At 31.6% G+C, this 13,666-nt stretch overlaps 1 protein-coding gene across 5 annotated transcripts in view; it reads left to right on the forward strand.

The window, feature by feature from the left end:
- The window catches only part of LOC145729587 (diuretic hormone receptor-like), a 236,468-nt gene that overhangs the window by 3,089 nt on the left and 219,713 nt on the right, over positions 1-13,666 (forward strand). Inside the window, exon 1 of one of the 5 annotated variants that reach the window (XM_081980406.1) lies at positions 12,459-12,691. The exons of the other annotated variants lie outside the window; for them this stretch is intronic. The gene's annotated coding sequence lies outside the window, so the exon portion shown is untranslated. Of the gene's footprint in view, positions 1-12,458; positions 12,692-13,666 lie in introns of those variants that run through there. 5 annotated transcript variants of the gene reach the window in all.

Consider the following 13,666-nt stretch of genomic DNA (forward strand, 5'->3'; position numbering starts at 1 on the left):
TCCACTTCAAGTCGCAAAACTTTAAAATTGACTTTATAGACTAATTATGCATTTTCAAGTTAATTTTTATAATTTTCCTGTCAATGTCTGGTTTTTAAGTCAATTATTTTTTACCAAAATATGTCGATTTCAAGTCACAAACCTCGAAATATAACTTAATACAGTTATTTTGTATTCTTAAGCCACTTTTTATAGGTTTCAACTTGAAACACAGTTTAAAAACCAAATTTTAAGAGTTTCCAGTCAATATTTGATTTTTAGGTCAATTTTTAACCGAAATATGTCGATTTCAAGTCAGAAACCTCAAAAATTTATTTGATACACTAGTTTTGCATTTCCAAGTCGTTTTTTATGATTTTTAACTTGAAATGCAGTTTTCAAGTCAATTTTCAAAGTTGTCATCTTATGTATTTGGTTTTTAAGTAAATTCTTAACCGAAATATGTCGATTTCACGTCACAAACCTTGAAAATTGCTTTCAATTCAATATTTGGTTTTTAAGTAAATTTTTAACCGAAATATGTCCATTTCACGTTGGAAAATTTGAAAAAGGACTTGAGAGACCTATTTTGCATTTTTAAATGCAATTTTTAAGTCGATCTCCAAGGTTTTCAAATCAATATCTGGTTTTTAGATCAATGTTTAACCGAAATATGTCGATTTTAAGCCAAAAACACCGAAAATTTACTTGATAGACTAATTTTGCATTTTCAAGTCAAGTTTTATGATTTCAACGTGAAATGCAGTTTTCAAGTCAATTTTCAAGGTTTTAAACACGAATTTACTGTTTTAAGTTCATTTTCATAATTTCCAAGTCAATGCAAGATTTTTAAGTCAATTTTTTACCGAATTATGTCGATTTCAAGTCACAAACCTCGAAAATTGTCTTGATACTCTACATTTCCAAGTCAATTTTCATAATTTTCAACTTCAAATGCAGTGTTCAAGTCAATATCTGCTCTTTAGGTAAATTTTTAACAGAAATATGTCCACTTCAGTTCGCAAACCTTTAAATTTGACTTCTATAGACTAATTATGCTTTTTCAAGTCAACTATTTTTAACCAAAATATGTCGATTTCAAGTCACAAACCTCGAAATATAACAAAACAGTAATTTTGTATTTTCAAGTCACTTTTTATAGGTTTCAACTTGAAAAACAGTTTAAAAGTCAAATTTTAAGAGTTTTCAAGTCAATATATGATTTTTAGGTAAATTTTTTACCGAAATATGTCGATTTCAAGTCACAAACCTTGAAAATAGTTTTCAAAGAAAGTTTAAAAGACGGATTTAGTTTATTTGCATGATTTTCAAGTCAATATTTGGATTTTAAGTAAATTTTTAACCAAAATGTGTCAATTTCACGTTGAAAAGTTAAAAATTGACTTGGTAGACTAATTTTGCATTTTCAAGTCAATATTTATTGTTTTCAACTTCAAATGCAATTCTTAAGTCGATTTCCAAGGTTTTCAAGTCAATGTCTAGCTTTTAGATCAATTTTTAACCGAAATATGTCGATTTTAAGGCAAAAACCTCGAAAATTCACTTGATAGACTAATTTTGCATTTCCAAGTCAATTTTTATGATTTCAACGTGAAATGCAGTTTTTAAGTAAATTTTCAAAGTTTTATAGACGGATTTACTGTTTTGAGCCAATTTTTGTATTTTCAACTTTAAATCCAGTTTTCAAGTCAATATCTGCTTTTTAGGTAAATTTTTAACAGAAATATGTCCACTTCAGTTCGCAAACCTTTAAAATTGACTTTATAGACTAATTATGCTTTTTCGAGTTAATTTTTATAATTTTCCGGTCAATATCTGGTTTTCAAGTCAATTATTTTTAACCAAAATATGTCGATTTCAAGTCACAAACCTCGAAATTATTTAATACAGTAATTTTGTTTTTTCGAGCCACTTTTTATAGGTTTCAACTTGAAAAACAGTTTAAAAATCAAATTTTAAGAGTTTCCAGTCAATATTTGATTTTTAGGTCAATGTTTAACCGAAATATGTCGATTTCAAGTCAGAAACCTCGAAAATTGTCTTGATACACTAGTTTTGTATTTCCAAGTCGTTTATTTATGATTTTTAACTGGAAATGCAGTTTTCAAGTCAATTTTCAAAGTTGTCATCTTATGTATTTGGTTTTTAAGTCAATTTTTATGATTTCAACGTGAAATGCAGTTTTCAAGTGAATTTTTGAAAGTTTTATAGACGGATTTACTGTTTTAAAGTCCATTTTCAGGATTTTCAAGTCAATAGAAGGTTTTTAAGTAAATTTTTAACCAAAATATGTCCATTTCACGTTGGAAAATTTAAAAATTGACTTGTTAGACTAATTTTGCATTTTCAAGTCAATATTTATTGTTTTCAACTTCAAATGCAATTTTATTTCGATTTCCAAGGTTTTCAAGTCAATATCTGGTTTTTAGATCAATTTTTATCCGAAATGTGTCGATTTTTAAATCAAAAACCTCGAAAATTTACTTGATAGACTAATGTTGCATTTCCAAGTCAATTTTTATGATTTCAACGTGAAATGCAGTTTTCAAGTGAATTTTCAAAGTTTTATAGACGGATTTACTGTTTTAAAGTCCATTTTCAGGATTTTCAAGTCAATAGAAGGTTTTTAAGTAAATTTTTAACCGAAATATGTCCATTTCACGTTGGAAAATTTGAAAATTGACTTGATATACCAATTTTGCATTTTTAAGTCAATATTTATTGTTTTCAACTTCAAATGCAATTTTTATGTCGATTTCCAAGGTTTTCAAGTCAATATCTGGTTTTTAGATCAATTTTTAACCGAAATATGTCGATTTTAAGGCAAAAACCTCGAAAATTCACTTGATAGACTAATTTTGCATTTTCAAGTTAAGTTTTATGATTTCAACGTGAAATGCAGTTTTTCAAGTCAATTTTCAAGGTTTTAAACACGAATTTACTGTTTTAAAGTTCATTTTCATGATTTTCTAGTCAATAGAAGGTTTTTAAGTCAATTTTTAACCGAAATATGTCGATTTCAAGTCACAAACCTCGAAAATTGTCTTGATACACTACATTTCCAAGTCAATTTCTTCTAATCTGCTTTTTAGATAAATTTTTAACAGAAATATGTCCACTTAAATCGCAAAAAACTTTAAAATTGACTTGAAGCCTTGTAAAGCAAAATTTCTAGAAATCCGGACTAGTGATATGTAGTTAAAGATAATTGTGCTACTAAATCACAAATTTATCACAACTAAAAGGGCATAGACTTGCTATACATTAAAACTGTCGTAAAAGTATCTTATTGCTCCCATTAAGCACTTAAACCCTTCCAGCTGCAAAATCCAGCTCAGTCAACAAGTTAACTAAACTTTCCCCAAAGGAAGTTTTAAAGGTCCAGAGTTGCGGTAGTAGTGAAAGTTAATAGCAAAATCAACCGGAAGGTTTATCGAAACTTTCCGTGCGTTTAATGAACTTGTTCATCTTAATTTAGTCCTCAGAAACTTTTGTTAGTTTTTAGTTTAAAACCGAACTAAATAGTATCATAAAAGGTGTACTCGATGGATAATTTTTGTAGGTTTTATCACGAAATTTTTAAAAGAAACTGATCTGTAACTTTGAGAAAAATAAAACAAAATTGCATTCAATAAGGTAATTGGAAAGTTTAATTTTAACGAGATAAAGCGTTTTGTAAAAACCGGTAGCAACAAGCTAAAGCTGGATTAAGATACAAATCTATTTATATAAGGGAAAACAAATTTCATTTTACATTATTTTACAGTGTGTTTCTTTAATGATTGCATATGCTATATTAACCATACTTCAAATATACAGAGTGTTTTAATATAATTTAAAAAAAAATCTCAAAGACAAATACGAAATATTAATTAGATAATTATTTTATAAGAAAATTAAAACTAAATATTTCGTCCTTCTAATTTTTTTGAAAAAATAACTTATTTTGGCTGTCCAAATAGTCAAATCAATGGTAGAAATTCGATGTATGGTCTCAAAGTGACAATTAAGCTTGAATGAGGAAGCTACGCTGTAAAATGTACCGGGTGACCCAATAAGACTGTTCCTCGACCATATCTCGGGAACCGTTCGTCATATGATTTTGGGGTAAACATTTTTTTAGGTAAATCGGTCATGAAGAATCGCTGGAAAATATTTTCAAGTTCTAAAAATTACCACCAGAGGCCGTAACTACCATCTTAAATTTTTAAGTTTCATTTTCTATAAATTTTGCACAATAATAATAACAGCACAATAACTAGAGTTTTTTTTTTCCTCATTTTTAAAGCGAACCAATTTATCTATAATTTTCGTAAAAAACAAATTTCTGTTATTTCAAAAATAAAGATGGCCTGAGGTGTTCAATTGTTTTTGCAATAACCTGCTTTAACTTCTTAACGGTTTGACCAATTTTAACAAATTCGGTATTGTTGAAAAGAGCATTTCTTGGGCAATAAGAATCAACCAAATTATAGTTAATTTAGTTGAATCTTTCTGCGCCAGGGGGCTACTTTTGACACCATGACTCAAATTCCAAAAAAAAATAAAAAAAATAAAAAAAAACAAATGGAGTGATATGACTTTTTGTTTATGAAAAGGTAGCCAAATAACATTCAAATAGGCCAGTGAAAACCGTTTTTCAAATTCTCGTTTCTAACCTGAAATATTGAGAAAATGAGATTATGAGATATAGTCGAGGAACAGTCTTATTGGGTCACCCGGTACATAAAAATGATTATTTACTAGGGTAACTCGGTAATGGTACCATCAAAGGTCAATTTGATCACCAGATTCGAAGTTTTCAGACAAAACTTAGTCTATGGTGGGAGTACCAATATTGTCGTACTTATTCGGTACCAAGTTGTATCAAGCTTCTTTTTGGTGCATCTCTCTATTTAATCGTGAAAAACTCAATTATTTGAAATGTACTATATACACTAGATAGGACTGTAGATAGCCAATGAAGGGTGAGTGCGCATCGCTAAGTTGTACCGTTTGGTCTCTAGAGGCAGTCAAATAAGTTGTATACGTTAATAGATCCTGTTACTTGAATTTTGGTATCAAAATTGACTTCCTATACCATTTGAGCTTGTCAGTGAAAATCCCAGAAAGACCTCTAGGTTTTGTTACCTGAAATTTTGACATCAAAACTTTTTTAAGGTTTTAAGTGGGTGCAGATAGTCACTCTGAACATTTTTTGGTCTCATAACATTTCGAGCTTTTTACAGTCGCTAAAATCCCAAAAATAATGGAGATACCGGAATTTCAAAAATTTGAGGCATTTTCCAAAAAGAAAGTTTAATATCTCGGAAACAGTTAGAGTTACGGAAATGTTATGAGACCAAAAAATGTTCAGAGTGACTATCTGCACCCAGTGGACTACGTTTGCACCCACTTAAAACCGGGTAAATGCCGTCACAACTTTCAAAGCGTTAATGTCCAATATAATTGTTTTTTGAACACCCTGTATATATTAGATCGTGTTGCAGTTAGCACGAAGTGAAAGAGCAGTTCAAGTCAAGCATGTTGAGCTTTTTACTGTCGCTGAAACCCCAAAAATGGTGGAGATAACGCAATTTCAAAATTTTGATACAGTTTTCAAAAAAAAGTAAAGAAATCGAATATCTCGGAAATGGTTAGAGTTACAGGAATTTTTCTCGAGACCAAAAATATTCAGAATGAGTATCTATACCCAATGGACTAGGTTTACACCGCTGAAAACCCCAGTAAACGCGGCCACTATTGGCAGTGTTAGTTTCAGATTTAACTGATTTTTGTTTTGTTTTTTGAACACCCCGTATATGTGAAGTCGTCTGACGACTAGCACAAGGTAAAAGAGCGAAGTCCAATACAAATATTCTGATTTTTTTGCGATCTTTAAAACCCTAAAAATAATTGAAATATGGAATTTGGAATAGTCTTGGTGCAATGGTGCAATTTCCAAAAAAAAAGTAAAAAAAGTCGAATATCTCGGAAATGGTTAGAGATACAGGAATTTTATAAGAAACCAAAAATGTTCAAAATGACTATCTGTACTCAACAAAATAGGTTGAATATCTCTGAAACGGTTAGAGTTGCAAGAGATAAGAAGATAAAGTTTTGCAAGAGACTAAAAATGTCCATAATTGAGCTGCTAAATTATCAAATTTAAAGAAACTGTCTAAATTTTATAGTCAGGAGATCCAACCCTGGCTCTTCATCTGTTCTATGCTTTATTTTAGATTTTTTATGACGAGCCCAAAACCTATAGGAAGTAAGTTTTGATGTCAAAATTTAAGGTAACAAAACCTAGAGTTCTTTCTGGGATTTTCACTGACAAGCTCAAATGGTATAGGAAGTCAATTTTGATACCAAAATTCAAGTAACAGGATCTATTAACGTATACAACTTATTTGACTGCCTCTAGAGACCAAACGGTACAACTTAGCGATGCGCACTCACCCTTCATTGGCTATCTACAGTCCTATCTAGTGTCTATAGTACATTGCAAATAATTGAGTTTTTCACGATTAAATAGAGAGATGCACCAAAAAGAAGCTTGATACAGTACCGAATAAGTACGACAATATTGGTACTCCCACCATAGACTAAGTTTTGTCTGAAAACTTTGAATCTGGTGATCAAATTGACATTAGATGGTACCATTACCGAGTTACCCTAGTAAATAATCATTTTTATGTACCGGGTGACCCAATAAGACTGTTCCTCGACTATATCTCATAATCTCATTTTCTCAATATTTCAGGTTAGAAACGAGAACTTGAAAAACGGTTTTCACTGGCCTATTTGAATGTTATTTGGCTACCTTTTCATAAACAAAAAGTCATATCACTTCATTTGTTTTTTTTTATTTTTTTTTTGGAATTTGAGTCATGGTGTCAAAAGTAGCCCCCTGGCGCAGAAAGATTCAACTAAATTAACTATAATTTGGTTGGTTCTTATTGCCCAAGAAATGCTCTTTTCAACAATACCGAATTTGTTAAAATTGGTCAAACCGTTAAGAAGTTAAAGCAGGTTATTGCAAAAACAATTTTTAGAACTTGAAAATATTTTCCAGCGATTCTCCATGGCCGATTTACCTAAAAAAATTTTTATCCCAAAATCATATGACGAACGGTTTCCGAGATATGGTCGAGGAACAGTCTTATTGGGTCACCCGGTACATTTTACAGCGTAGCTTCCTCATTCAAGCTTAATTGTCACTTTGAGACCATACATCCAATTTCTACCATTGATTTGACTATTTGCACAGCCAAAATAATTTATTTTTTCAAAAAAATTAGGACAAAATATTTAGTTTTAATTTTCTTATAAAATAATTAATATTTAGTATTTGTCTTTGAGATTTTTTTTTAAATTATATTGAAACTGTATATTTGAAGTATGGTTAATATAGCATATGCAATCATTAAAGAAACACACTGTATAATAATGTAAAATGAAATTTGTTTCCCCTTATATAAATAGATTTGTATCTTAATCCAGCTTTAACTTGTTGCTACCGGTTTTTACAAAACGCTTTATCTCGTTAAAATTAAACTTTCCAATTACCTTATTGAATGCAATTTTGTTTTATTTTTCTCAAAGTTACAGATCAGTTTCTTTTAAAAATTTCGTGATAAAACCTACAAAAATTATCCATCGAGTACACCTTTTATGATACTATTTAGTTCAGTAAAAAGCTCGAAATGTTTGTTTCGATCTGCTCTTTGACTTTGTGCTAACCCCAACACTATTTAACATATACAGGGTGTTTAAAAACAGAAAGAAAAACAATTTAATTTGAATCTAATATTCTGCCAGTTGTGACCGCGTTTACCCAGTCCTAAGTAAGTGGGTGTAAACCTATTTCATTGGGTACAGATAGTGGTTTTGAACATTTTTGGTTTCTTGTAAAATTCCTGTAACTCTAACCATTTCCGAGATATTCTACTTTTTTTACTTTTTTTTGGAAATTGCATTAACACTTTTCTAAATTCCGTATCTCGGTTATTTTTAGTGTTTTAAAGATCGCATGAAAATCAGAATATTTGCCTTGAACTTCGCTCTTTCACCTTATGCTAGTCGCCACACGTCTGAACTTTTACAGGGTGTTCAAAAAACAAAAAGAAAAACAGTTAAATTTGAAACTAAAACTCTGCTAATTGTGGCCGCGTTTACTCGGTTGCCAGCGGTGTAAACCTAGTCCATTGGGCACAGACAGTCATTCTGAATTCCTGTAACTCCAACCGTTTGCGAGATATTCGATTTCTTTATTTTTTTTTGAGAACTGTATTAAAATTTTAAAATCGCGTTATCTCCATCATTTTTGGGGTTTCAGCGACAGTAAAAAGCTCAAAATGTTTGTCTTGAACTGTATATACAGGGTGCTCAAAAAACAAAAATATAACTCTAACCGTTTCCGAGATACTTGAATTTCTTTGAAAGAAAAGAATTTGAAAATTCCGTATCTCCACTCTTTTTGGGGTTTCAGAGACTGTAAAAAGCTTAAAAATTTTGGTCTTCGACTACTTTTTCTTTTCGTGCTAACCGCAGCACTATTTAACATATACATGGTGTTCAAAAAACAAAAAAAATGTTTCGTAAACAAGTAAAAAACTAAGTCTTATTCGTGCAGACAGGCGCTTTTAACATTTTTTGTCTTTTTGCTAAAATTTCTGTAACTCTAACCGTTTTCATGATATTCGAGTTTTTTCACATCTTCTTTATAAAATTGCGTAAAAATTTTGAAAGTTTTGTATTTCCGCCATTTTTAGGGTTTCAGCGACCAGAAAAGGTTCAAAACATTCGTCTTGAACTGCCCTTTCACGTAGTGCTAACCACAGTACGATTGAAAATATACAGGGGGTTCAAAAAACAAAAAGAAAAACTAACTAACAACACTCTATAAGTCTATTTTGCCAGTAGTGAAAAACCGTCCCTGTAATTGCCACAAGTTTGATAAAATTTGTTTAATTTTTTAAGTTTTAGTTAGGTTATTGTTAAGCAAACTTAAACTGCGCCGATTTTAATAAATTATAGGAAAATAAAAAAATCTATTTTTTTAACTGATTCTTGTGATTCTAGGGATGTCAAATTTACGTGAAATCGGTGGCAACAACTAATGTTGTAGTAATTAACTATATCATTATCTTCTACTTTTAAGACTAAAAAGATTGAATTTTTCAATATACAGGGTGAGTCTGGGAATCGACACCCCTTTGTTATTTCCTAAACAAGAAAAAAATTAAAAAAAAAATCAAATAATAATTCTAGGTGTGCATATTGTTACGATTTTCCCGTGGGTTTACACAAAGTCAATTTAACTCAACAATTAATAAATTTATTTACACTTCAAAACACTCTGTACAATAATTAATTCAGTTACCAAAAACACTACTACAATTCCACAATTATTCTACTATTTAAACTTTACCGCGTTCCCAAATCCACTACTCTCCACCGTCGCAACCGCCTTTTTTTTATATTCGGTAAACCACGTTCTAGAACTACCGCAAAACGCTTCGCGATGCTTCTCGGTGTATCGCTTTCTAACAGTGGCCTACTTTAACACGCGCCCGGCCAGATATTCAGAATCCATCCCGAATCGAGTGCTCGTTCAGTAAGTATCAAGCATAGTAGGCGCCAAACCGTTATACTGCCCCCCCTCTTAAAGCTGATCGTCCCGATCCGCTTCATCTAGTCCCTGGTATTTCTTGAGTCTGTCCAGATGGACAATTTTTATCTTGCCTTTGGGGCCGCCTTGGACTCTGTACACGACGTCGTTTAACCTTTTTATCACATTGTAAGTTCCCTCCCAGTGTCGTTGCCATCTTTGACTTAATCCTTTGCTCCTCCTGGGTTGAAACATCCACACAGCATCACCTTCCTTATAATTGCCACCAGCTGGTCTGTGGTCCAGTGTCATCTTCATACGGTCGTTGTTTGATTTCATCTTCTCTCTCTCAAGTTCCTGAATTGAGCTTGATCTCTTCTGTAACGAACACTGGTCACACCGTTTACACCATTCCTCATCGTCCTTTCTGAAGTTCAGTGAAATTCGTCCTTTCAGTAAAATCGACCTCTTATTCTAGCCAAAGTCTAGTTTACTCCAAAGTGTCCTTCTCCGCGACTGTCATGTATTTCTCGCAGCACATTCTCTTTGCAAGAATTGGGCACTATTGTTTGGTAAACAAAGCGTTTTCCGTCTGGACCCATTTGCGAGTAATTATGTCATCTCGCAGTCGAAGCAAATTCCACTGCAACCAGTAACCCGTTACTGTTGGTCCATATCTGTCCTTTTATTATGTCTTCCTTAGAAACGCTGCTCTTCATTCTTTTTGTAGCCTCTTTATCTGTCACCTTCGCGATTCGACCAATCCTCCAACCATTATGAATTTGTCCTTTCCGGTACCTTAAGTCACTATCAAAAGCTTGACGATCCATATCGCGGTAAATGTCCTTCCGGGTTCTTCATTTCCTGCTCCTGGTTACGCCAGTTCTGCGGGGTCGGTAAACAACACTGCTGTCTGCAATTCCAGAACCAAAAACTACAAACAGAAGAAATAAAAACTTAATTTAGGGATGTTTAAGTTTATTAATTAGTGTTGTTATTGCGGGACCTTCGTAGAATTTAAGATTTTTCTTCACCAAACTGGAAAACTTGCAACATTTGGTGGTAAACAAAGGCGGAAAGTTCCAATCAAACTTTGGCTTGGGAACAACAACCACATTCAATTTAAATTATCTGGAAAGAACATCACAGATAGGTGCATTCAAACGAGTCATTAACAGCCCAATACCAATGTTTCAAGAATTATTCCATAAAATTTGCAAGAAAGACAAGGCAATGTGTGTATCCTGGGGACTATTAAATCCTAACACAGTGTTTTAACTTATAACAGAATTGTTGGTGTTTTAAGAACTTGCTTCTTGGTTTTGTGATATAGATTGCTTATTTATTTCCTTTTGTAAATTTACCCAGCATTAAATACATATCAATTTGGTTTTGTTGTGTGATTTATTTAACATGTTTGTTCAATTTCAGTTCAATTTATTGTAAGAGCAGGTAGGTACCTCAGTTAAAGAAATTATCTAATTTTATGATTGTTTATGAAGAAAACTAGACTTCTTAGATAAAAAAGAAACTTGAGTGTACTTTTTAAAGATTTTATTTGTATATTTCATAATGTGTAAATAATACAATTAAAATAGTAATTTAACCTACTATCTGATGGAAAAATATTTAACAGTAGCACCATCTGTTTCTAGCCTTATAGTCAGAGAAGGTACGGCAAAATTTATAAGGGCTAATTCTGCAAAATAATGGCGATCAAATTTATGTATTAAGTAACTTGTATCTTTCTAATATTACCTGAAACTTATTAGAAATTTGTTTTTCCAACACTCTACATATGGATTTTGACTACACCATTATAACCATAGTTTCAAACACCTTTTGTTCAGTCTTTTAGAGCAATTGATAGTGGGACTTTTTAAATTTGGACCCTTTCAAAGCATGATAAGCAAACTCCAGATTAGGCAAATAAAGGTACCGGAAACATAAGCTATTTAGTATTAGCAGCTTATTAATACCTCTACCAGTCCTTTTTATAGTATTAGGTAAATCACCTTGTCAGCTTCTGCTAAATACACCTTTACTCTATATCCATGTTTCTTTGAGAACCGCTGGCTTGAATAAACTTAGTTTTTGTAGTGTTCTTGTAAAAACTCTTCTTGGGAGTAAGTAAATATATGGGCTGTTTCATTGTGACAGTGTTTTCTATTAGAAAAGGCATCCTTTTCTGTTCCACAAACTCTAGTTCCTTCAGAATGTTTCACTGGGCCCCTTGATAGTTGTAAAGTGTATTGAGAAGGTGCCATTTTCAAAACTGACTACCGAAACACACACACATTATCTAGTCTCACATGTAGTATCGCAGTTAAAAACAAGTTAAATCAAAATACTCCTTAAAATATTGTAAAATTTACATCAAAAATAAAAAATGTCTCTTTGTTTACTTTTTGTCAACAATGGCGGCCGATTTTCCGAGCCTTGTCGTCCTGATTCATTGCCGACGTGACTAGATGACGTCAAAATTCTATCGCGCTCGGAACGCATGTAATAAACAAGAAAGGCAAATGATGACGTAACCGCCACGGGAAAATAAATGGACCATAGATACTTCGAGATTATTTAAATGTAAAATTTTATAAAATGTTGATAATTTTGAAAAATAATTAATATTTGACAATAACATGTACTATAAAAAATATTTTAAATTTAATGTACTTGTTAAATATGCAATAAAATTTAATTTAAAGAAACATTGTTTTAACTGATATTCCATCAAAAAAATATTTTTTATTTAATAAACTAAGTTTTGCAACTGGTTCTTAAATCATCCCGAGATTCTGCGTTACGTCGATGTTAGTGTTGAAAAGCGTCGGGACGCCAGACGCGTCCCAGTGTTCGCAAAGCCCCGACGCCGTGAAGAAGCGCGTCCTTTTACTGCTCGAAACGCGCCTAAAGTCGTCACTTTTGAAAGTTTAACAAGTTTAGCGACATTTTTCTATTCTAACTCTAAAAAAACCTCTTATCCTGTGCAGAATTCGTCATTAAAACAAAATGTTGAATAGTGTGAATGAATAGTTTAACCAGGTTTTTGTCCACGATTTGTTGTAGTTTGGAGTGGTGTACTGGAGTTTGATGGTAAGTTCCATAAGTATTTGCTGGTTAAGTTTAGTTTCAAACTTTTACTGCTGCATTCGAATGTTAAACCAGTCAAACATGTTAGTTGGCGTAAACAAACTTGTAATTCACGTCAGAAGTGTCTGTTTCGATTATCTTTATTGAAAGTAAAATTAGAGTGCAGCGTGAATCGATGAAGAAGTATAGCCAATTTTGCTAACAAAATAAATGTTTGTTTTTTACTAGAATCTGAGTATAATTTTAGAAAATCTATAAAAAAATAGCATATTTAGTGGTTGAATTGCTACTTAAAATTATAAGAGACACATAATTTTTAAAATGGTTGCATTTACTGACAACCTGCGTGTACTATAAATTGCTCGTTGCATGTTTCTGCATAATTTATAAGTAGTTAGGAGTGCACATTTTTATCAGTTAATTTAAATATCTAACCTATTTTCGTTTTTTTTTATTTCCAAGTGAGTACTAATTGCAACTACTTTTATAACGAGATAATGATGACAGGGTCAATTTAATGATTATTACACTAATATGGTAATAATTGATTATGCACACAAAAGCTTCAGTCATTTATTATTCTGTTTTATTAATAGCTTTATCAAAGACTTTTCTATCGTTATTGCAGATTAAGCAATTGGATTATGAAACTTGACTGTAAGTTCAGATTAGTGTAATAATAATAATTATCATACCAAATTTAAATAACAAATAATAAAATTTTATTTAAAACACACAAATTGGAGTGAAATTATTCTATGCCATTAAAAATGTAGTAGTCCTAGTACTTTACATATCTGGTTGCATTATTACATTAATAAATTTAGCTGTAAACTAAACTGTTTTTCTGTTTATTTTTGCCATTTAAGTTTGCAAAAAACATTGAAATGTCTCTTAAAATAGTATTTTAACTGTTCAAAAATTGTGGCTCAGATTTACAAATTGTAGCAAAACCTCTTGTAAATTTGCTTCCCCTTG

The sequence above is a fragment of the Ips typographus genome, linkage group LG5 (genome assembly GCF_016097725.1).
Source record: "Ips typographus isolate SLU linkage group LG5, UJ_Ityp_2.0, whole genome shotgun sequence".
Taxonomy (NCBI): Eukaryota; Metazoa; Arthropoda; class Insecta; order Coleoptera; family Curculionidae; genus Ips; species Ips typographus.